The 24,842-nt window shown below is 43.2% G+C and overlaps 1 protein-coding gene across 2 annotated transcripts in view; it reads right to left on the reverse strand.

Annotated features, from left to right (window-relative positions):
* CRLS1 (cardiolipin synthase 1) overlaps positions 1-24,842 on the reverse strand; it is a 171,132-nt gene that overhangs the window by 80,058 nt on the left and 66,232 nt on the right. The gene's annotated exons all lie outside the window — the stretch shown is intronic.

Raw genomic sequence — 24,842 nt, forward strand, 5'->3', positions numbered from 1 at the left:
CCACCATGGAAGCGCACCAACTCCCACCAACCACGCACGCAACTTAGGTTTCATCCTAGACGCAGAGCTCACCATGAGCCAGCAAGTTAACGCCGTCTCATCTTCCTGCTTCAACATCCTCTGCATGCTCCGCAAGATATTCACATGGATCCCCACCGAAACCAGAAGGACGCTCACCCTCGTCAGCGGCAGACTGGACTATGGCAACGCTCTCTGCGTGGGAACCACAGCCAAGCTCCAGACAAAAACTGCAACATATACAGAACGCCTCCGCACGCCTCATCCTCGACATCCCACGCCGCAACCACATCTCAGCCTACCTAAAAGACCTACACTGGCTCCCCGTCAACAAGAGGATCGCCTTCAAACTCCTCATCCATGCTCACAAAGCACTCCACAACATTGGCCATGCCTACCTCAACGAGCGACTCACCTTCCACACTCCCAACCATCAACTTGGCTCCGCCAACCTTGCTTTCGACACCGTCCCTCGAATCCACCGAACTACAGCCATGGGCAGATCTTTCTCCTACCTCGCCGCCAAGACCTGGAACTCCTTCCCCGTCCACCTACGACAGACCTAAGACCTGCTGATCTTCAGGAAATGCCTCAAGACCTGGCTGTTTTAGCAGTATCACTCCCCCCTCCTCTCACCTTCCTGAGACCCTAGTGGGTGAGTAGCGCTCCCTACAAATGATTGATTGATTGATATCTGCCAAGTATCCCAGGTCCACATGTGATGTGCTGTTCTAATCCAGTTTTTTTTCCTTTGAATTTCAGGACTTGTAGTCTTATTTATTCCATTATAAAACTGGACAACAACTCTTAGAATTGAGAGGAAAAATGTGGACTGGAGCAGCACACCAAGCATGGACCTGGGAAATTTGGCAGGGCTGGGTCATTCATTGACTTTACCATTGGATAAGCATAATGAAACTGCCGCCATGCCTATTTACTACAGCTTTGCTTGCAAAAGTCTGCCAAAAGGCAATTCCATAAATTTGGGATTTCCCTGTTAATTCTTTCACTGCAGGATTGCTTGTGTATCTATATGTCAGACCAATGTTTTAAAAAAAAGGCTTTACATTTTATATGTACATCTTTGCCTCTTTGTGCTACCATACAAACTATTTCCTTTGCCACATTCTTGTGCTATGCTAGTGCAAACCCTGCTTCAATCTCTCATTAAGCCTTAAAATACAATGAACAATGTGGAGATATTCTAACACATTTTTTACATTAAAAATCCCATTGGCGTTTGCCTTTTTACTGGGGCAAAGACCTGTGTTTATCAGTGACCTATGAATGACTCAGTAACTGTTTGGAAACAATGAACAGTGTCTGGCTCCTTGCTGGGGCACAGAAACACAATTCTGTGCCCGATCAAGAAGCCAGGCGCTGTTGGAACTTTTTCTTAGGTTAAGAAAAAAAATCCAAACAACATCTGGATCCTTTCTGGGGCATATGTTTGCAGACTTATGTGATCCAGCATACAGCAAGCGGTGCTAGCGAGAACCCCAGTTTCAACTTCATGAAGTTCTACAAATGGTTATTATGCTCTTCCTTCTTGAAACTACTACTTACTAAGAAGCTAAATATTGGTGCCAGATGGACTGCCTGGATACAAGCTTTTAATGATTTTGTCGATGCACTGGAAGCAGATAACAAAAGGATTATAAAACATCTTAGGAATCCTGCAGGTGAAGACGTAAAGGAAGTAATAAAGAAAATACCAAATGTGGATGAAGTCTCATACTGTCAAATCAAAGAAGCGCTAAGTATCAAGTTCAATCCAATGCCACATGTTTATAAAAGATATATTTTCAAATATATTCAGAGAAATGCTGAGAGAAACACTTAGTCTGGAGCAAGTACTCATGGCTGCCAGAGCTGAGGAATGTGCAGCTCGACAAGCTGTTGACATGGAGGCCGGCGGTGCCCAAAGCGAGTCAGTAATGAATATGAAAAGTAAGCAGAAACACAAGGCTGAAGGACACAAAGTGATGTCTCCAAAGAAGAAGGCACTGTGCTTCAGATGCAGACTTTCGTTTTCACATGAAGGTGAATGTCCACCCATTCGACAATTATGCAAGGGCTGCGGGAAAAAGAACACCTTGTGATGGTTTGCAAGGTGAAGGAAAAACTAAGTGCATCACAGCAACAAAACAAAATGGACACCTGAATGTCCCAGAAGAGGCGTTCTACTCACGCCCAGAAGGCCAAGCAGCAACATCAGCTGAGGCAAACCAACACAAAGTTGATTGTCATCTAAATTTTCACCCAAGAGTTCTTCGGTGTCATTGTTAAGCGACAGTGAAAAAGATGGATGAGAGATGTCAATGTTCACCTCAGAGAATGGGTGTGCATTTCGGACTAGCCTCATTCAAGGAAGAAAACAAGTCAAAGAAAAGTCAACAAGTCAAATCACCAAAGTTTTTCACATACTGTTCTAAAATTACACTAAACGTGTACGTTTGCTCCATACCTTTTATTAAAGACAGTGGTGTGTCAATAAACATTGTGGTTGAGGAGAAGTAGCGTGAACTGTTTCCAAAGCCCACTGCCAAAGACTAAAATGTTTACAAGGTCTACATCAATGCCATTAAAAAGTCAAGGTTTATTCATGGCAACCACAAAAACACAAAAAGTCAAAAAGTACAAGCACCCATTCACATTCTTCAAGGTACTGCGTCAAGAGCCTCTTTACTCATTTTCAGTCCTGCTGCTGAAATGGGACTGTTATCTGTAATCTACAACATAAATGCTCATAACAAAATAGTGAGTCAGTTCCCATCTTTGCTTCATGGATTAGGAAAACTTAAGACTGTGAAACTGCAACTGCATATTAATGAGGACGTTCGTTCTACTGCTCAGAGACATCGTCAAATTGCATCTCATTTAGAGGAAGCTGTTGAAAAAGAACTTGAGACCTTACTAAAGCATGATGTTATTGAGCAATCTACTACTCCAACACCATGGGATTCACTCACAGTGGTGATGCCCAAAAAGGACCATGAAAAAGCTATACGCATCTGTGTTGGTATGCGGCAAGCTACCAAGGCAACTGAAAGACGACGACATACAGGTCCACACACTGCTGACATGATCACACACGTAAATGGTGCCATAGTCTTCTCTCAGCTTGACTTGAAGAAAAGGTATCATCAATTGGAACTCAAAGAAAATTGCAGATACATTATTACCTTTACTGCTCACATTGGTTTGTTCAGATAAAAAAAAAGAGTCATCAGTTGCAGAACTTTTTCAAGATGTCATTAGACGTATAAAACAGCCTGTCACAAATGCTTTCAATTACTGTAATAACATACTGGTCCTTGCGGCCACCCGAAGAGAACATGATAAAGTTCTTACACAAGTTTGTCGATTACTTGCTTGTGCAGGTCTAACCTTGAATGCAGAGAACTGTGAGCTCCACAAAACAAAACTCAAATTCTTTCTCTCTGATGGGGAATGACTCCAGATCCATCTAAAGTACAGGTGTTGTCAGCCACCTGTCCCCCTCAGGATGTGATCATGTTTCGTTCTTTTCTTGGCATGGTCAGTTACTGTTCCAGGTGTATATATGACGTTGTCACAGTAAGTGCTCCCTTATGAGAATTAATCAAGTAAAATGCTTCATTTTACTGGTCACATGAGTGTGAACAAAGATTCAAGAAAAACCAAACATGCAATAAAGAACACCACTTAAATGGCCTACTCTGATCTGAAGGTTTATAAAGATGTTCTTGTTGACACACATCTGGCTGATTTGGGTGCAATCCTTGCCTTACACAGTGGACATCCAAAGGCTCAAAGGCATGTTGTGGCATATGCTAGCAGAAGTTTGTCACAAACTGAACATGCCTATTCACAACCTGAAAAGGAAAGTTTAACAGTGGTGTGGGCTTGTGAACATTTCCATGTATTTTTATATGGAAAGCATTTCACACTTGTTACAGACCATCAAGAAATACATACTATCTTTGGCAACCCTTAAGCTATTTTTCACGAGTGTCAGTACAGTGTCCTGGACCACTTTCAAAGTGGCTGAAGCATACATTAACTTCATCACAAAGTCCAGTACACCTACAGATATTTCACTGGAACACATCATTACTGCTACAAGCACAGATAGTGGCACACTGATACTTAAAGACATTATTGCACATCAATCCTGGAAACAGCACACTCGACTGCTAACTTATGACAGTGAAGATAAGAAATTCAAAAATGTGAAAGATGAACTGTCCATTACTCATGAAGGTACTGTCTTACAAGGTTTGAGAACTGCCATACCAGAGAGTCTGCAACAAGTGGCATATGAAGGACATCGAGGAATTGTTGCCACTAAACGAGTTCTCCGAGACACAGTCTGGTTTCCTCATCTTGACGAAAGAGTTGAAAGGGAATTAAAGGCCTGTCATTTTTTGCATCTGCTTAGTTCAACATGTCTGATCTTCAGAAGCATGTGTGGGAGAGAATCGCTGTTGACTTCTTTGGAACCCTTGACAATGGACATCACCTGATGAGTACTTCCGGCTTCCTTTTGTAGAAGACCTCTCATCGATCACTCAGGAAAAAGTTAGAGCGGTTAGATGTCATTTTTTCAACATTGGGTATTCCTTCAATTCCAAAGTCTGAGACTTTCTTAGTCATCTCAATGTTAAACATTAGAAAATGCATCTCTTTGGCCACAAGTAAATGGTGTTGTCGTGCATTTTATGAGCACACTCAAAAAGACCAGTTAACTTGCTGCACTGGAGAAGCTAGATCTCAATTCAGCTCCTCATTCTCCTCTTCATGCCGATCAGACGACTACCCATTCAACGACAGGTTCAAGTGCTGTCACCTGATGTTAAGGAGAGCCATAATGACTGAGTGGCCACAATGGACCAATGAAAGATCAAGAAATGATGGTAAACTTTGTCACACAGATTTGTGTTACAAGCACAAGATGAAAATCTATGCAGATGTGCTGTCAACACTATGTTTACACAAGGAGATTGAGTATTACTAAGACAAAGGAGAAAATACAAGTCTGATGCTCCCTTTGATGCTCAAACCTTTAAAGTTGGGGCTAGTAAAGGACACATGCTAGTAAAGGACACATGGCAACTGCTCACCTTCCTGGAAAATCTATCATGCAAGATTCTTTGCATTTCAAGCAACTGCCTCATCATTCGCCAATTCCAAATGTCAGAAATGAGCCTGTTTCGATTGAGCCATTGGAGAGCCCACTGACTTCACCTGACTCTGTATCTGTGGACACCTCTTCTATTCTTCACAGCCTCATAGGACACATTTTGGGCTTCAAGCTCCACAACGCCATATCAAAGAATTGTGATGTATATATGCAATATTTGTACTTTTTTATTAAACAAGAGGGGAGAGATATAGTGACTTGTGAGTTAGAGATAACGGGAAGCTTTTGGTTCCTGATGGACTACGTAAAACTATGACATAAGCGTACGGGGTGTGGGTCATAGAATTCATGATTTAGGATGTCGAGTTAGTGGTTACACACTGAGGAATGTAATACCAAACTCCGTGTGTGGCGTACACTGAGGCTGGGGAGGACCCTACAATTTATTATGTTGGTATAACAGAAGGGGTTGGTGGAGGGAAGTTGGAAGGTGATGAGATGCTCATGCAGCCTGGTTTTTCACCTCCCTTCGTCCCCACGAAGAAAACAAATTGGATGGAGCTGATGAACATGGCTATGGTAGAAGTAAAAGGAAAAATAGCTGACCTTAGCCCCTCCAGCAGCCCTGGCCTTCGGTCTGATCTTTGAATGGAGCTAGGAGGGCCTAGGGAATCCCTCCCAGGTCCATACATGTGTTTGACGTTGCTGGTGCTGGGCACTGGCAAACTTCCTTCTAGCACTACAGTAAGAGTTTATCCCCTATAGGAGAAAAAAAAAAAAAAAAAGGGCATAAGCTCATGGAGGGATCAAAGAAAAATTGCATACATATACATTATAAGGCATGCTTGAGCTAATTTTTTGGGGAAAAAAAATATATATATTTTTAACCTACTGGCAGTCACCAGTATTTTGTTTTTCCAATAACTTTGGCGCCGTTTGACAAATCCTCACAAAATTTTCAAAACCAGTTTGCCACTCACATCACCTGCTGTCTTAAAAGTTTCAGGGTGATACGTCAAGCGGGAGCTGAGAAAAAAAAGGGGGGGCCCAAAACACATTTTCCCCAATGAATTACCCATAGGGATATTAGACATGACTACAGCCAGAACCACTAAACGGAATTAAACCAAATTTGGCAGGGAGGTAGCGCTTGGTCCAGAAAGTGCCCTGTTTGGTATATAGTGTAAATCCGTTCAGATGTTTCTGAAATATTTCAAGAACAACACATTTTTATAGCTTTAGGTGTAAATTCTTCGCAAATTCTTACGATCTCATGCAGAGATCTGATTGGCTGCCAACACTTAAAACAGGAAATGTTGGCAGCCATTTTGGTACTCAGACTCCGCAGAGTCCCAAACAAAAAGTTAAAATATAACAAAAAGGGGGCAGGGTAAGAATATCTTGAACTCCTAGCTTTGGTGCTGAGGTCCCTGTGGGACCCCACCTGGGCGAAAAAAGGAAAATGTTACTCACCAGTGGACATCTGTTTGTGGCATGCAGTGCTGTAGATTCACATGCTGCTCATTATTCTGCCATCAAGTAGTGGTCTCTGTTTGTTGTAACTTGTTTTTCTTCAAGAAGTGTTTTTGAGTCATGGGATTGAGTGGCTCCTCCTTCTCTGTGATACTGTGCATGGTCATCGAGTTCTTTGTAAGTTTGGTTTCCGCAGGCAGGCAAGAGCTAGAGTATAAAGAAGCATAGAATGGAGTATGTCCATGCGAATATAAGTAACTATACACACCTATATATAAATACAAAGTAACTGTAACGCCTACAGGCTTCCAAGGAGGAGGGAGGACGCATGTGAATCTACAGCACTACATATCACAAACAGATGCCTACTGGTAACATTTTCTGTTCGATGGCATGTGTGGCTGTGGATACACAAGCTTTGCATAGACTGTAACGCAGTCCCTCCCAAAAAATGCCATAGCTAGCCTGTGGGAGCTGCAGTTGCTTGAAAAAGTGTTCTTAGGACAGCCTGACTTACACTGGCTTGCTGACGAGCCTGTACATCTACATAGTAATGTTTTATAAATGTGTATGGCATAGACTAGGTAGCTGCGTTGCAAATGTCAGCGAAGGAAATATTTCATAAAAATGCCTTTTTACCTTGTGGTATATGCTTTAGAAGTAAGGGCTAATTGTCTTTTTGCCCTAGCATAATATATTTGCGTATATTTTACAATACATCTAGCTATTTCCCTTATGTGGTACTGAAAAACCTACAAAACGTGGCTTAGTTTTCCAGAACCCTTTTGTGCTATCAACGTAATACATGAGAGCTTGTTTAACATATAATGTGTGGCATGCTCTTTCAGCCACAAGGGTCTGGTTGTTGGAAAAATAAAAACCCGACAATTTGATTATTGTGGAATTGTGACTCAACCTTTGGTAAAAATGTAGGACAATTTTCTCCTTATATATATATGAAAGCAAGGCTTTTCTAAAGATAAGGCCTGTAGCTCTTAGTGATGTAATAGAAACTAAGAAAGCTATTCTGTAAGAAAGGAATTGTTAAGGAAATGAACGAAGAGGCTTAGATGGAGGGCCCATGAGTCAAGTGAGAACACTATTAAGATTCCAAGTAGGCATTTGGGTTAGCCTAGGTGGGATTACTCTTTTAAGACCTTCCATGAAAGCTTTAATGACCGGTATTTTAAATAATGAAGTATGTTGCCTATTTTGTAATTAGGCTGCAAGTGTAGCTAGGTGCAACCAAACTGATGTATAAGCCAGATTTGCTTTTTGCAGGTGAAGCAAATAACCAAGAATATCTTGCACTGATGGTATTAGTGGATCATTGTGTTTAAATTGAGAGAAACAGGAAAACAATATCCATTTTGCTGCATAACAGGCTGTAGTTGTTGGTCTATGTGCCTGTTTTAGAATGTCCACAGGTAACTGAAGGTAGCCTAATTCTTTGGCTTCAGGAGCTATATCGCAAGGCTGAGTTTTTCGGGATCTGGATGTCTTTTCTGTTGGAGATTTTGTGTGAGAAGATCCGGTCTGTTGGGGGAGTCTCTCATGAGGTACTAGGGAGAGATCCAGTAGAGTTGTAAACTAAGGCTGGTGAACCCATGTGGGTGCTACCAGGACAATTTTGAAAGACGTTTGTTTGAGTTTGCTCACCAGGAATGGAATGACTGGAAGAGGTGGAAAAATGTAAGCAAATATCCCTGACCAGTTGATCTAAAGAGCACTGCCTTTGGACTGGGGTGTGGTTACCTGGATGCAAAGTTTTGGCATTTTGAGTTTTCTGCTGTGGTTAATAGGTCTATGTGAGGTGTTCCCCACTCCTGAAAGTACTTTTGAAGGACTACTGGGTAGAGTTCCCACTCGTGGCCTAGTTGATGCGTCCTGCTTAGCAGGTCTGCAAAGTCGTTGTCTGTCCCTGAGATATATTCTGCCAGAATATAGATGTGGTGATGAACCCACCTCCAGACTGCTTGCGCTAGCTGAGACAACTGGAGAGAGTGTGCCCTCCACCCTGTTTTTGTAGCTAATACATTGCGGTCATGTTTTCTGGGCAAATCACAAACAGATTTGTACATTAAGTGAGGCAGAAAAGCTTTTAGGGCTAGATAGACTGCTTGAAGATCCAAAACACTGAGGTGTATGGCCTGGGGTCAAATGATCCCTGCGATGTTAGGTTGTTGAGATGAGCCGACATACTGTAAGGGAGGCATCCAGGGTCAGAACTATTTGGGGAACCAGGTCTTGAAAAGGCTGTCCTTTGAGTAGATTGGTGGAATTCCACCATAGCAGAAATATGCAAGCTGGACGAGCTAGCAACACTAGATCCTGAAGATGATCCTGAGCTTGTAACCACTGGCGAGAGAGACATTGTTGTAGGGGACGCATATGAAGTCTGGCATGAGGGACGATGTCAATGCACGATGCCATCATGCCTAGGACTCGTATCAATGTTTTGACTATGTACATTTGATGGACCTGTAATCGAGAAATTGTTTCCAGAAAATTGTGGACACGTGTTGGATTGGGGTAAGCGAGCCCCAATAGTGGTGGATCTGGAGAGGCTGAAGGTGTGATTTTAGGGTGTTTATTGTAAACCCTAATTTGTGGTTTACTGTTGTTCGAACGTGAGACTGACATTGGCTTGAAGTGTTGGCTTTGATCAGCCAATCGTCCAAGTAAGGAAATATGTATGTGTTGCCTTCTGAGATGTGCTGCAACTACTGTTAGACACTTGACGAATACCCTACAAGTGGTGTTACTACAAATCTTAGACATTTGTGGTGTGCAGGATGAACTGGAATGTGAAAGTAGGCGTTCTTCAGATCTAGAGCGTTCATGAAGTCACCTTTTAGTAGTAATGGAATTACATCTTGAAGGGTGACCATGTAAAAATGCTCTGAGAAAATATACTGATTTAGCGGTCTGAAATCCATAGTAGGCCTGAGAAAGCTGTCCTTTTTGGGAATGAGAAAGTAGAGAGTGTACACTCCTGTGCCTTGATATTATATGGGAACAGTTTCCATTGCTTTCTTTTAACAGTAGAGATTGTACCTTTTCTCTCAAGAGTGAGATGTTCTGTTTACATTTTGTGTCTGCGAGGTGAAATGTTTCGGGGTGCTGATGTTGGTTCTAGACAATAACCATGTTGGATAATGGATAGGACCCACTGGTCTGACTTATCTCTGTCCGTTGTTGGTGGTAAGCCCCCTCCCCCAACTGGAGGAGAATGAGGGGGAATGTGGAGGTAGTCAATGTTTGGCTATAGAGAGCGAACCATGAGTGTTGGTGGTTTTTCCTCTGCCTTTAGAGCTATTAGGAGGAAGAGGCCGAAGCTGCTGTGAGTTGGAATGATCAGAGTGTGTGTGGTCCCTTTGTAGCCACCCCTATACACTGAGCGGTGAAAAAACCCTATTCGGTTGATTTTGTAAAGCTCCCGTGACTTTAGCCATGTAGGTGTCTTTTTTTTAAATAGTTTTTCAATGGTGGAGTCAACCTGGGACCCAAACAGGTGTTCCCCATCATAGGGTATATTGAGGACAGCTTGTTGGACTTCTGGTCTGAAACCAGAACACCTTAACCAGTTATGTCTCCTAAGGAGGATACTGGTATTGACCGTGTGGCTGTGTCTGCTGCATCTAATTGCATTATTTACAATTGTCTGACCTTCAGAGACAATTTGCTGTGCACGTTTACGGCGTTCCTCTGGGAGGTGTTCACAAAGGTCTTCCATTTCGTCCCACTGTGCCCTTTCATATCTTGCAAGCAGTGCCTGGGAATTAGCAATATGTCTATGACTGGAACCTGCTGAAGCAAACCTTTTTCCTGCTGCATCAATTTATTTTTTTTACTTTGTGGAGGAGGAGAATCTCCACTAGCCTGGCTATTTATTCTGTTCCTGGCTGTCGTAGTGACAATGGAATCTGGAGGGACTTGTGTATGGATATATATGTATATAAGGCAGATGAAGCTGCCTTATATTTTTTAGCTACTAGTGGTGTAATTATACAGGAGCGCACAGGCTCTTTGAAAACATCTTGGGCATGTCAAAGCATCCCTAGCAACATAGGGTGGAATTGTAGGTCCCTGTGTGTTGTGGCGAGGGTATCAAATAAAAAGTCTTCTTCTATTGGATCATTGTGTAATTGCACATTGTGACAGGCAGGAGCCATAGCTATTACTTGCCAATACTCAGTGGTGTCCTCTGGAGGGAGGGGCAGGCAGGATAGAGATCTGGGACTGTATCTATAATAGGATCTGTATCATAAGTATCCAAGGGGTCAGGGCATTGTGGAACATCCCCTAGATCTTCTCTACCATTTACAGGTGAACCCTGTGGTGTGTAATCTCCACCACCTTGAGAGTTAGGTGAGTGAGGTGGAGGAGCAAGAGGAGGAGGAGATGAGGGGGTGGCAGCAGAGCTGGTAGAGGAGCCACTGCTACAGAAGTAGAGGCTTTTCCCTTATGTGGCTTTTTACAAGGAGGTGAGGTGTCAAGATCCTCTTGAAATGAAAGCTTCTTCTTTACAGCAATGGTGGGAGAAGCCACAATTCTGTCTGTGTCTTTTTCAATTTGAATTCTGCGCTGCTTAGCATCCACAGTTTCTAAAATTGGTTCAACTGGAAACAGTGAACCTCAAGAATGGTCAAAGTCAGCTGTTTTCAGCACCACAATTTGTGTCACTGTAAACTTTTCGATTCCCAAGGGATGGATGTTGTACTCCTGCTTGGTGCATAAGTTTTCAGTGCCAAAGATGTGGGCACCAAAGTAGGTAGTCACAAAGTTTTCGGTTCCGAAGCACTGGATGTTTTTGGTCAGACCAAAAGAGTAGAGGTCGATCATGAAGACCCACCCACAGTCTTTTCGGATTTCGGAGCTGAGGGCGGGGCAGCTGAATCAAGCTTCCGTCACCGACCATGGCCCTAGGGCAGTGGTGGTCCAGTGATCTCCTTTGTGAGCTTCTTACTGTCTTCATGGGAGGAGCTTTTTTACTCAGGACTTACGCTGAAGTGATGTCCTGGTTCTCGATGATTGTAGGTCTGTGTCAGAGTCTTCGACCGAGAATGACTTTTCTTGCTCCAGCTCCTCCTGTGCGTGTTCATTCCCAAAAATATCCGGGGTGTTGTTGTGCATCAAGTGTGTCATTTCCAGCCTGAGAGCTCTTCAGTCCCGAAGTGTTTTCTGGGACCGAAACGATCGAAACACGACAAAGGTGGCCTCATTTTGGTCTGGGGAAAGGAAGAGGCTACATATTTGATGGTGGTCTGTGTGTGGAAATTTGGCGTGAAATCGAGGGCATAATCTAAACGGCATCCGTTACATTAGGGTCTCATTTTTCCGTGCCATGTGGAGATAGGCCTAGGGCCGGGGGCGAGGCCGTCCCGAAGGGTACGCGGTCGAGATTCGACCTGACTCGATCAAGATTATGATAAATAAAACACGATTGACTTACAATACCTTTGATGGAAAGTAAAGACGGAAAGAGTCTCGAACTAGTTCGAGTGAATACGGAGCGAGCAGAAACATGTCTGAACCCAACAGCGGAGAAAAAACAATCTAACAAAGAACTCAATGCCCATGCGCAGTGTCAAGAATGAGGAGCCACTCGATCCCAAGACCTGAAAACACTTCACGAAGATAAACAAGTTGCAACACTTCGGGCCCAACACTAGTTGGCAGGATAATGCACAGCAAGTGCATCTACAGGCACACATGCCATCGAACAGCATTTTTCCCTAGTCTTTCCTTTCTTTCATAGGCAACACACATGTTTTCACGCACTTACCATAAAAGCACAAACTTACCTACTGACTTTCTTTCATTGCACTCTCACCCAATATTGCTCTAATTTGCCATAATGCCCTTTATATAAACCCCACTGCTGCCACTCACATCAGACACCCTTTGGGGTATGATCAGTTACTTATTTGTGAGGTCAACCAGGCAGGGTGAGCAACCACCCTTCGCATCTGTAGTGTGTCAATACCAGGAAAAAAAAAATCTTACTCTTCTTTTATTATCATTGGGCAAGTATATCCCCATACCCACCCTGAACACTATGGCACAGCAGTAGCAAGAGGACCTCCTTGAGGACTTTGTTGAGGAACAGACATGGTTCCCTGTTAAAGAGGACATTTTTGAGGTGATAACCTCCTCAGTACAGAGGTGGTTAACGCAGCACTAAAAGCCCCCAAGAACATAACTTGGGCTCTTAGTGGTCTGCCAGAATACACCAAACTCTCAGGTAAGAACCCAGGATCAGTGCATCCCCAGGATCCCAGGGCCTTTTGGAGAACAATGCTCTCTTTAAGGTCAAAAGAAAGAGTGACCGAGCAAGGCATGAGGATGCTTAAGAGTAGTGGTCCTTGATCTGTGGTCTGAGGAACCCTAGGGATCAGTGAAGCCTAATCACAGGGTCCCCAACTGTATACAAAATTAAATATTAACAAAGTACATATCAATAAAGAAGCAAAACTGATAAGATAATTTTTTATATATTCAATTGTTAATTAAACAAAATATTTTAATATTTGGGCATTTGTTCGGTATATACTTGTTTTTGTATTATTGTGCATAGTTTTAGAAATTGATTAGGCTAGGTGCCCTTTGCTTCTAATGATGACTCTGGGGTTCCCTGGGTGCCAGTAATGATTCAGTTGGGGTCCACGGAAGTCAAAATGTTAAGAACTGCTGCTTTATAGAGACCGCAGAAGCCTTCCTGCAAAGAGTGTGAGGTCCTACTCTAAATGTTCCTGAGAACCCACTGCATACCCCACTATATGGACTTGTTCTACATCGAGTGCCTCAATGAGGAAGATATGACAAATGACACAATCAGGGAGAGCACTAAGAGGAGAAGCCCAGGCCTCTATGTGGGTCTCAGTTCACACTGTGGTTCAGTTCATTAAAAGTCAATTAAGGAAATCCTTAGACAATGGGGTCAGGCACCGCCTTTGCAAACAGTGTAGGAGGGCGATCCTGGAGGGTAAGGCTATTACCCTATAAGCAATCAACAGTAAAATGCAAGCATTCCTTATGAAATTATTAAGGCATCTCAAGAAGGGTATGAATGGGTTCAGTTGACTAAAAAACTCAATATGGAAAGCTTTGGCTCAGTGAACAATTTATGTAAATGCTCTTTTCTGATTAAGATGTATCCCAGGCTGAGGGATATAGCAGTTTTAGGACAGGGGCCTGGGGGCCGATGGTGGACTGTTCAGCAAGTCTTTCTTCAAGGAAACTGGCTAATTTATTACTTTTTCTTTGCTTGATAAAGACCAGGGGATTTTTGTGCCGAAGATTTTTCAAGTCAGCCGAGGCAGGGGTCCTCACTAAAACATCACAGATTTTAAGGCTCAGGAGAAGCAGGAATGTGAGAAGTGGTAACCAGTAACAAACCACAAAAGATTTGGAGGGTTCTTCCACACCAGATGTGTAGGTCATGGATGTAGTGACTTAGGGGGGTTCAAATGTGCAACTAATGTCCTGGAGGCTATATAGTTAAGACCTACACTTTCTTCAATTCCATATGTGAGAGGTGCAATGGCTCTGTTAGATCACAGATGGCAAGTTTTGACCAAGGATGTGTGGGCACTCCAGGCGGTCAGGAGTTTCTAGATCAAGTTCTATGCAAGTCCTGCACAACAGGTAACATCCTGTTCATTGTTGTTTTCCCAAGAGGAGAGTCTACTCACAGACAAGGAGGTGTTAGAGATAGAGGGAAAGGGTGCAGTGGACAAGACTGTACGGACTCTCAGACATTTACTGGCAACTCCTTGTGCTGTGAAAAATAAGGACAAAGGTCACTGCTCAGCAAACAATCTTTGCAAATTCATCAAACAGTTTGTGCATCAGCATTTCAAGTAGACTTGTGTCAAATCTGCATTATGCTGGCATAATCTTGTATTACTTTTGTTAAGCGGGATTCCAGAAATGAGGTTATTCCACCGTGACACACTATTACAAGTTGTTCATGATAAAAATGTAGTGCAAATGCAAGGCAGAACAAGGGTGGCTACTGTTTCCGGTGGTAGTGTTTCTGTGCTATTTTCAGCACTAAATGCATACCCCAGCCCAAAATTTACCCGAGTACACATTTTGTGCTAAAACACAATGTCAAATTTCGATTTTGTATTGTGCTTAATTGTGTGTGATTTCACCAAATGTTCCCCAAATCTCACGCAATTACACAAATGCAAAAACTTCATACCCCTCTAATTTCAAGGTGGAGAATATTCACCTCCTCAGGGAGGTCATCCTCCCAGAGACTGGATGGTCGTGTTAGATCTAAATGATGCCTACCTTATAGTCCCTATGAAGAGTTTCTTTCAAATTCACGTGAAAATGGCAGGTGTTAAAACAGAAGGTTCCTCTGTTCGACCTCACACCCACCCCATAGTGTTTCAACAAACTGAGATATGTCATGGTGTACATAACATCAATGGTATTTTAACTCACAGTGCAAGGGACAACATCCCTGTAATGGACCAGCTGACAAAAATGCAACTGGAGATGGTAGTGCAGTCCTCCAAATAAAGCAGACCAAATCAGTTTTGGCTCCAATACAGTCAATGGCCTTCCTACAATTTGTGGTCTATCTGAATTTGGTGACACTCAAATTCCCACAAAAGAAAATCTTAGCTATCAAGGAGATAAGAAAGGTGCTAATCATGGAAATAATTTCCCTAAGACTGTTCCCTAGACTGGTAGGTCTGCTGGCATACACAATGAGGCAATCTTTCCAAGGTCGCCTCATTAAGGAGCACGTCAAAGACCCAAGGTCACCCATCTTCAGAGTGGAGTTACATTTTCATGGAGCACACTGTTAATGAAATGGACAGGTTGGAAATCAAGTTGTGGCTAGACCACATGGAGGTATGAAATGGGAAGGCAGCTTTCAGGCCCATCCTGAATCTGGCTATAGAGTGATATACCAGTTGTCTAGGATTGGGAGCCGGATAAGGAGATATTTCAACAGGGGATCAAATGTTAGACAAAGAAAAGCAACTCAACATCAATTGTCTCAAGCACTTGGCAGGTTTGCTAAGTGCCCTACCAATGACAGATTCAATTGTTGAATTATCTTCGAAGTTAACAATGTCTCTGCTGCAGACCACCACCATGTGGAAGGACCCAGCTCTGAGACTGTTGCAGATCTGGTTAGAGATTTTTGGAACTTGTTCCTTAATAGATGGATTCCGGTAGCAGCAAAGTATCTAATGGACAAGCAGAACCAGGTGGCAGACTGGGATTACAGATACCTCCACTACTCTAGTGCATGGAAGCTACACCCAAGGATTTAGTGGGAAGTAATAGCCAGATGGGGCTCTTGCAAGATAGATCTCTTTGCTTAAAGGGTCAACCACAAACTTCAAAGGCACTTCAGCTGGTAGTCAGGGGCAGAAGCAGTGGATGCCTTTTTTGCGTGATTGGGGGATGGTCTCCAACGCTGTTTACCATCCTTTTCTGATGGTCAGAAGGTTAACAACCCAGGTGTAGTGTGTTGCATGATTTAGAACGAACTTTTCTGGCTCCCTGAGGACTCTGTATCAGTGTGTGACATAATTGCTAGAATGAATGTATGAAAGCTTGGTTTAAAATGCTGGAGATCACAGGTAAACGCAGAGAAATAAAGAAGTATGATTTACAGCTCTGTGTGTGGCCTAGTCATTCAGTGGGTACCAGGTGGGGGAGAACGCTACACCTGGTATGCAGGAAAGTGACATATCTAGTGTAGAGGACACTCTTTTTGGGGTCTCAAGTGTGGTTACACTTTGTTCCTCACTCATGGGGTGTATTTGTATAAGAGGAGGCAGTATCACTACCTTTAAAAATCTGCATCGGTAAGTGTTGTGTCACCAATTTCCATTTAATATCTTGGTTTGTGCCGTTAAGGGGCCAGTATGTTTTAATCCAACTGCCCCTACCCCCACTGGATTCCCTAGAACACAGCCTATTTCTTTCCCCTCTACTGCTTCTTCCACTTTTTCTCTGTCAGGACTCACTGAACTTTACAGAGTGGTTGACATAACATATGCAGACAGTGTGGGCAATTAACTGAAAGAGTAACAGAAACTATGAAACACACTATGGATCCTGCAGTGTGGATTGTAACTGACAGCTACTTACAATTAGTATTTGTGTGCCTCTCCTATCTCCTCCTCCATCTAACTCATAGATGCTGTGCCCCAAGGCACGACAGAAGTGCCTCATCATTCTCACGTATCAAAATGCTTCCCAAATACAATCACTGCAAGTGTAACACCCTGTCAACCATGCACTCCTGCACGCTAAAGCATGCTACCATTCAATAATGCAATTTGGTGCCCCACAATGAGGTGTGTAACCCTATATAAATTCTATAACACAATACAAAATGCAATTTCAGGTAAAAGATAAAGTAGATGCACTGATACAGGCCTGCACCACAGACAGAACATATGTATTATCCTCAGAAGGAAGTGTAATCCGTGAGGTTACAGGCAACATGCCAAGAACCTCAGGAAACACACCTGCTCCCTCAGGTTGCCATCCTTCATGATGGAGAGGTTACACAGGTAGATGATTCTAGCAACAGGAACCTGACTGTACATTGTTATGCAAAAGCGTGGTGTTCAACCTCACACGCTTAAATTATTAGTTTGAGATGGTTTGTTTCATTGATGAATGCAGCCTGCCCTGGCGTTGTGGCATACAACTTATGGTTACCATTAGACCAGGGATAGGAAGTGCCCCTATGAATGAATATATATGACAGATGGAGTACAATTCTTGCCTCCAAAGTAGGATAAGTGCTTGAATATAGTGTCTTTCTACAGCATTCACAAGACATCCTGCCCTGATCAGACTGGCTTGTCCGTAAGTAAACATCAGAGCTACATATAGCTGTATAACAGTTGTTGTGATGCAGTAGCTTAGCTCAGCAAAAGAAAGTCATGTTATTGTTTAACATAACATTCACCCAGAAGCTAGGGTAGTCGGCAGGGGCTATCTTCAAAAGCACATCACACCAACAACAGGACCTCCCAATCAGCACTGGCCCCTTTCACCCTTTCAGTACATTTTAGCAATTACAGGGACAGAACCACCTACAGGCCAGCAGTAAGCATATGATGCCAGGAAATGCAGTCAGTAGTGCTCACATATCATAGGCTGCCATCCTACATCATCACCCTACACTACTAACCATTCATGTGAAAACCTTATCACTGGCTGGGAGTAAAATCATGTTTATGATTAATGTGGGGATCTGTACGAAGCTGGCTATCTATCCAGTGTACAAATATAAGAGGATACTGTGCAGATGGCTGACAGGTGTTAAAATAATAACCCTAAAAGCTCTCTTTTGTGGTAGTGTGGGCGAGCAGTTAGACCTATTAGAGGACAGTGTTAAGCATTTATGCACACACACACAGCCAGTAAGGGAGAGACACACTCAATAAAATCCAACACCATATTATAAAAATAACACTTATTTTTTTATGAATTTAGATACCAAGATCAACGGATTCAGCAAAGTACTTTTCAAGACAGGAACTTTTATACATTTCAAAAGGTGACTGAAATTTCTGCAGTGGTTATGTTATCCTATGAGAAAAAGACATGTACTGCATTCAGGCACTTAACGACTTACAGGACTGTTCTTCTGGACTTGATGGGAGTATGGGGCAAGGTCCAAGGCCACACCAACAGGTCACCTTAGGGGGTCTGGGGCGTCTGAGTGCAGAGGTGTGTTCCGGTGTTGGGTGTCCCATTAATTTCAATGGAGATCGGTGTGATTAGAAAGAGCCTGCAAGCAGGGACTGGGGGCCAGTACAGGGGAATCCACAGGGTGGCTCCACCCTTGAAGTCCTCAAGAACGGAGGGACACCACTCGCTCACTTCTCCTCGGGCTGTGGGGCTCAGGTGCACTAGTGTCTTTTGGCATTGGGTTTCGGTGCAGGGGATACTCACAGCTGGAGGGGACCTGCAGAAAGAGGCTTCAGGCGGCATTGGAAAGTCCACTGTGGGCAAACCAGAGGTGGGATTTGGCTCTGGAGGGCCTGGGGACCATGCTGGCACTGTGGGACTGCTTTAACTCAGGCTAGGGGGCACAGGTGCAATGGTTCTGTCCAATGTCGGGTTTTGGTGGTCTGGAGTCCTTGTGAGTCTTCTTTGGTGCTTGCAGGGTGCAGGGACCACGGGAGACCCTGGTTACTTCTCAAAGTGCTGGCAGGCCTTCCAGGCTTTTGGAGGCAGAACAGATGCAGGACAAGTCATCTTTTGCGTAATTGTCGAGGACTAGAGGCAGGGCAGCAGGGCTGCTCCTCAGTTCTTACTTTTGCCGGCTCTTCAGGTCCTTCTTCTTCTTTAGTCCAGTGAATATGAAGTCCTGGTATCAGGGGGTTCCCTAAATACTCAATTTAGGGGTGTTAAGAAGAGTGAAGGGTAGCAGCCAATGGGCTACTTACCCCTGGGGTCACTACATCCCGAGATGCCCACATCCTTTGATGAGTGGGCATCACCCTGTCCCAGAATTCCTAATTCCACCACACACGATTGTAGAATTCCTAATTTTGTGTTCACATCAGGCTAGTCGCCCTAGAGGTGTGTTCTGCCGGGCAGTGCAACACGACTCCTGCATAGATCATTTTTCCACCTGTCCTGGTGCCAAGTGGGCATACCAAAGGTGGCAGGGACTTTGAACTCCTTGGCATGAAAATTTACTAGCCATCCTGTTGACAGAGGTGTTAACACCTCTTGCCAGAGCGGGCATGGTTTCTGACCTCGGAGAGCACATGCTCTCACCTCCAGGGGGTCAGAAATCTATCTGTGGTGGCGGGCTTTTTGAAACTAGTCAGCCAGCACACTAGAGAACTAGGTTTCAGGGGGCCCCTCTAGATGCATGTCATAATAAATCCAATACTGGTGAGAGAGCGTAGCTTATAAAATCTATATTTACATGAAATGTTTATGAACTAATGCGTGATAATGCTGCATAGAAATCGTATTAATATATTTTGTTAAAACGTGCACTTGAGATGCGACCACGGGGAGTGGCCGTCAATGTATACGGGGACTAATGAAAATGACCTATGTTTATGAAATATTGCATTTAAATAGTTTTGTACTAATTATTAATGATTATGTTATTAAAGTTTGCTAAATAAATCTTGTAGGCCTTAGTTAGCATGAGTCGAGGCCTAGCTGCCTGGCTCTCATATTAAATGTGTTTTTCTAAACGTGCAGGGTGCTGACTCGCAAAAGGACATGACCTCTTGTTTTCTTCAAACTAGAAGCTGAATGTAACTATACTGGATCCATTCTCATGAAATTCATATTGCTTGTAGAAATGATTTAGCCAAAATGCAACAGTGTAGATTAATATAATGTACAAGGTTGTTTAAACCGATGAAGACAATGGAGCTACTGAACAAAAGATGTGCAAAGAATAACAGAAGGATGAAATCATACCAGACGTGCTACCTCTGAAGACGTCAATTATATGGACCAATAAAATGCTTGTGAACTGTTGTGGGGTGACAAATTTGATGAGCTAATTCAAAGTTAATTGGATAAAGATAATGGGGTGCAACCCCTTAGCCAATTAGGTTTTAGGGGAATGTACAATGAAAAAGGGATAAAAACCCATGACACGGGGAGCCTTAGAGAGGTGTTAGGGAATGCTATTGATTTTATCCAGAAACTATGTCACTCTGTTTGGTGACTTATATGGTTTTAATTAAACCATCCTTTCTTAGATTGCCCATTTTTACACTTTGCCTCCTTATGAGGGAAGTGGCCCTTTTTGCCCAGAGCAGAGTTTTGACTGATGGCGAATCAACTGATGTCCTGAAAATGAAGACTGAACCTGAGTGCTGACCCAAACCTTGGAGGGTAACTATGACAATGAAATTGTGATTTGTCTGTTTGCTTTTCCTTTCTAGGTACCAACTGCTTACTTTTGACAGGGACCATAGCTTGATGTTTTCCAAATTGGTGTTCTAAATTGTTTTGCATGAAGCCCAACATGCCAATGCTAATCAGTGGTTAGGACAGGTGTTCACTAAACTGACGCAAATGGACAAATGACTAAATCTATGCTTTGTTGAACCGATGCGTTAATGACACTCTGCTAAAGTTGATCTATGTTCACGCCGTGTTATGTTTTGATGTTTATGATTCTTGCCTTAATGAAATCTTATCAGAGTTGCCATATTGTTACTATGCTGTTTTGTTTCTTGGTTTTGAGATTAACACACTTGCTCTTAGAATTGTAATTAATAGGGAATAAAACTCATAAACTTCTACTAAACTGGTGTGGTTATTCATGACTGCCAGGTAATGGTGGTGACTTGAATTGATTGATGTCTTTGACTAAAGTGAAATGCATTGTTGTAATAAATATTGATGACATTATTGATGGATTGATTGATATATTGATTAGCTATCTCGTCCAAAGGTGTCTCTCAACTGGGTCAAAAGATTCATTGGCCTAAATCGAGTCCTGATGTGTAATAAATTATCATAAAGGGACGCGTTATCACTGGTATCAGTATGGATTTATTAAAACAAGGTGTTTTATACCAAACACCACTATTTTCCATGCAGTCATTATGTAGCTGAGTCCCTCGTGGTGACCAGTGCCCAATACATGCTTTAATATGACTTCCCAGTCACTTGCAATGTCTAGGATTGGAACTAGACATCACAGGGGCATATCTCTTATGCAGATTTGTCCTCACATGTATTATAATGCACCCTGCCTTAGGGCTCGTCAGGCCTGCTATAGGGGTGACACATATAATGCCTGCAGTGACCTGGACACGGCACACAATGTGTGTGCCATGTTGTTTTTTCACTCAGGGTATCCACCCTGACACACAGTCTGCAAGGGCAGGCTGTGTGAGATTTGTGTGTAGGTCCCTTAGGGTGGCATACGTTATGCTGTAGCCCTTAGGGATCCTCTTTAGAACCCATGCTCTAGGTACCAGGGGTACTATTTACTAGAGACCTACAAAGGTACTAAAGTCCCGTACCAATTGTAAACAATTAGACATACCTTGTTTTTAAGGAAAGAGCACTGGCACAAAGATCTGGTTAGCAGGCCTCAGTGCACTTTCAGAGTAGAAAATCCGCACCTAGTCATTCTCAAAGAGAGCAAAAAGTGTGGGGCATCTGTAAAAAAACAAAAAGCCCACTTATGATGGGGAAGGATTATTAGCGTGTGGGCTCACAGAGCATAACAAGCATTTGGAATTAACAAGAACTACTGGCGTTGTAAATTACAATGTCTTTTACCTATATGTTCTGGTTGGGAGTGTAGTGGATTATGTGATGTGGAGTGGAATTTTGTGGGTTGTACTGGAGGTCTATTTACATTTGAATGCACTCAGGATTTCCAACTAAGGCAGTTTTTTCTGTGGAAACTGCTTGGTAACCCTTGCCCTTTTGGGGGCTGGTAAATTGCAAGGTTGGTGTGTTGCCTTAAAATGGGGACAGGTTTTAGAAACTACTGTGCAGTCAAAACACCTGGGGCATGGGGTGACATTTGAAGGTCACTGTTTCAGAAGCTGCTGGGTAATCCCAACACCTGGTAAGTGAGAACGGATCTGAAGACCCGGGCATGCTACCTTTTGCTAACTCCATGAGCACTTTCACCAGCATTGCGATATGTTTTAGCCCATTTTGACAACCCTTAACATTTAGATGGCAACAAATAGCACCCCAGCCCCAAACTCTGAGTGGCTTCTTTCAAATGCACTTCGATTTTCAAATCACACCTGACTCACATTAGTACAATTCACTGGGTAAAGCACTTAATCTCACTTTACAAACAAAAACTGAATGTGACCTTGTTTAATGTGGTGTTTAGGTAAAGCACTGCAATACCTTTGGGTTCAGTTCGCACTATATAATCTGCAAAAAATATGAACTGCTGATTCCTTCTAAATCGCTAACAATCATCACTGGTTCCTCTCTCTGCCCCTCCAGTTTAGAGGTTTACCGACTCACAAAAGAGAACGTATCCCCAGTGTTGCCACCACAAGGTAACACACACTGTTCTAAAACAGAAGCTCTTCCTTGCAACAGAGCAGAAAGACAAAGGTAGTACCCTGAAAAAGAAGCACAAGGTGACCGAGGGGTACCTCTTAAAAATTATAAGTTGTTGCATAAGAAAAGAAACAGAGGTCAAGTACTCCTCGCACCACACTGCACAGAAAAAGGCATAACATAACCGGTACCAAGAGTCAGGAGCCCATCAAAACGTGCTTTTCACAGATAACACCTCCCGGAATCGGAACGCTTGGATCGAAACGTACAGAGCGTGGGTGACGTCAGGTCACATGCGCTCTTAATACTCTACCCGCTCATGCCACCTTGTACACAGACAGCCAACTGTTTCTTTGTAACCAGACCTTTTTCCCCACTTGTCACAGGGTGGGGTTGCGTCCATGATGTTTACTGACCACACACTTCCCTATGACGACTTTGGGTGATGGTGGGATGGTGAGGCATTGATAATTGGTATGCAACCCCAGGTAGCACAGGGCTGAAGCGCATACCGCCCGTGGCTCCTTAAAAAAGTGACGCTATTGTGCATCATCTGGGAGTTGACCTAGAAGATCCCACGCAAGGAAAGGCCAGGGCGGAGTGAATTAGCCCTTACGCTGCCTAGACAATTTGTAGTGAAGCTGCTGACACGTTGTAGATTTATATGAAAAATGTTTATTCAAGTCTTCTCTAGTAACGCCAACACCTGTGTCTTCTTACAATTTGATGGTGATGCTACTAACTCTACACTTCTTCCGTGTTGAAGTACAGATATCCCATCTGCGTTATAGCATCACTCTTGGCCGCACCCACTCCTGGCTCCCATTGGAGTGCAGCAACGTATAAGCCCATCCTTCTCCTAGCTGGCTGGCTCAATGAGCCATCCTTCAGTTATATATGCACAGAGGAAGTCAGCAAGTTAGTCTGTGTCGCTTTGTATGTTGTGTCATAAGGAAGGGTCATAAAAACTCAAAACAGGCCATCGTGCTATGGCATTATGCTGCCAAACATGAAACATGGGTTGGGGCATTATTAAAACAAGCAGCAGACCAGCAACAGCACCTTCCCCGCCGCTGATCCTCCTGCTGCTCCCCAACTGACACCTGCCTGCAGGATTCCTTTGAAGGAAACCCGTGGTCTGAACACACCCTCTGATGGCGCCATGTGGGATTGAAGAGAGGTGGAGCTTAGGCCACGGAGCTAGGTCCGGCTGGCCCACAAAATGAAAAGAAAAACAGGCACTGCATTTAAAACCAAGTTAGGCGCGTGGCTGAAACATGAAGTGCTGAAAAAATATAAGCCACAGGGCCTCTAAAAACACACACACACTACTTCACTTACAGCCCTATTTGCATAAATGAAAGTCAGAGTGACAGAAAAACTCCAGCCCTGCGTGCAGTGTTGTTTGCGAAAGTGGTACTTTTACAGTTACTATGATGGGCTAAGTTGAAGTCTACAAGCCCTGTGGCGGTGCTCCACAAGAGTGAACAACTGATGAAAAGGAGGGACAAAGAGGCCAAATTAACTACTTGGATGGAAGGAGTTTAAAAGAACGCTGAAATAAACAAATGAAGACCAGCGAGATGGGTTTAGGCCATAAAGAAGTATAGAAGTATAAATTAAAGTATATACAAGAGGGCTCAAATTCTCGACCTAAAAAACGTTAAGGGCGCTATGTACTCAAATTTAGGATGAGAGTATAACACAGAAGACATTGAATGAGATACGATAGGGTTGAAGAAAAGGTGATTGCCTTGCTGCAACTCAACTCAGCTTAGTTATGAAGGAGAAGGGAGATGGTTTAGAGGAGCATCCCCAATTCAGCAGAATTTAATTCTCTCATATAGATGTGACACATGTAAATTAAAAAAAACATACCTATGGTGGGTACAGTGGATATTTAGAACTAAGACTAGTGACAAATTCTGTGAAGTGCACATGGCGAAGACAGACTACGACTATTAGTATGGGTTTCAGTTTGCATTCTTACTTGTCATGATGGAATCTGCTTAATGTTTGCGCCTCCACATTCTTTTCTTTTGAAAAATGGAGACCAACACGAAAATGCCATTATGCAATGCAAATGGCAATAAACACTCTGCTTGTTCACGAACAAGACAGTGGTTAGTATAGCACACAATGGTCGTCTTTATTTGCAGCAATGAGATGAAGGACTGAAAGATCACCATTT

This window comes from Pleurodeles waltl, chromosome 5 (assembly GCF_031143425.1).
Source record: "Pleurodeles waltl isolate 20211129_DDA chromosome 5, aPleWal1.hap1.20221129, whole genome shotgun sequence".
Lineage (NCBI taxonomy): Eukaryota > Metazoa > Chordata > Amphibia > Caudata > Salamandridae > Pleurodeles > Pleurodeles waltl.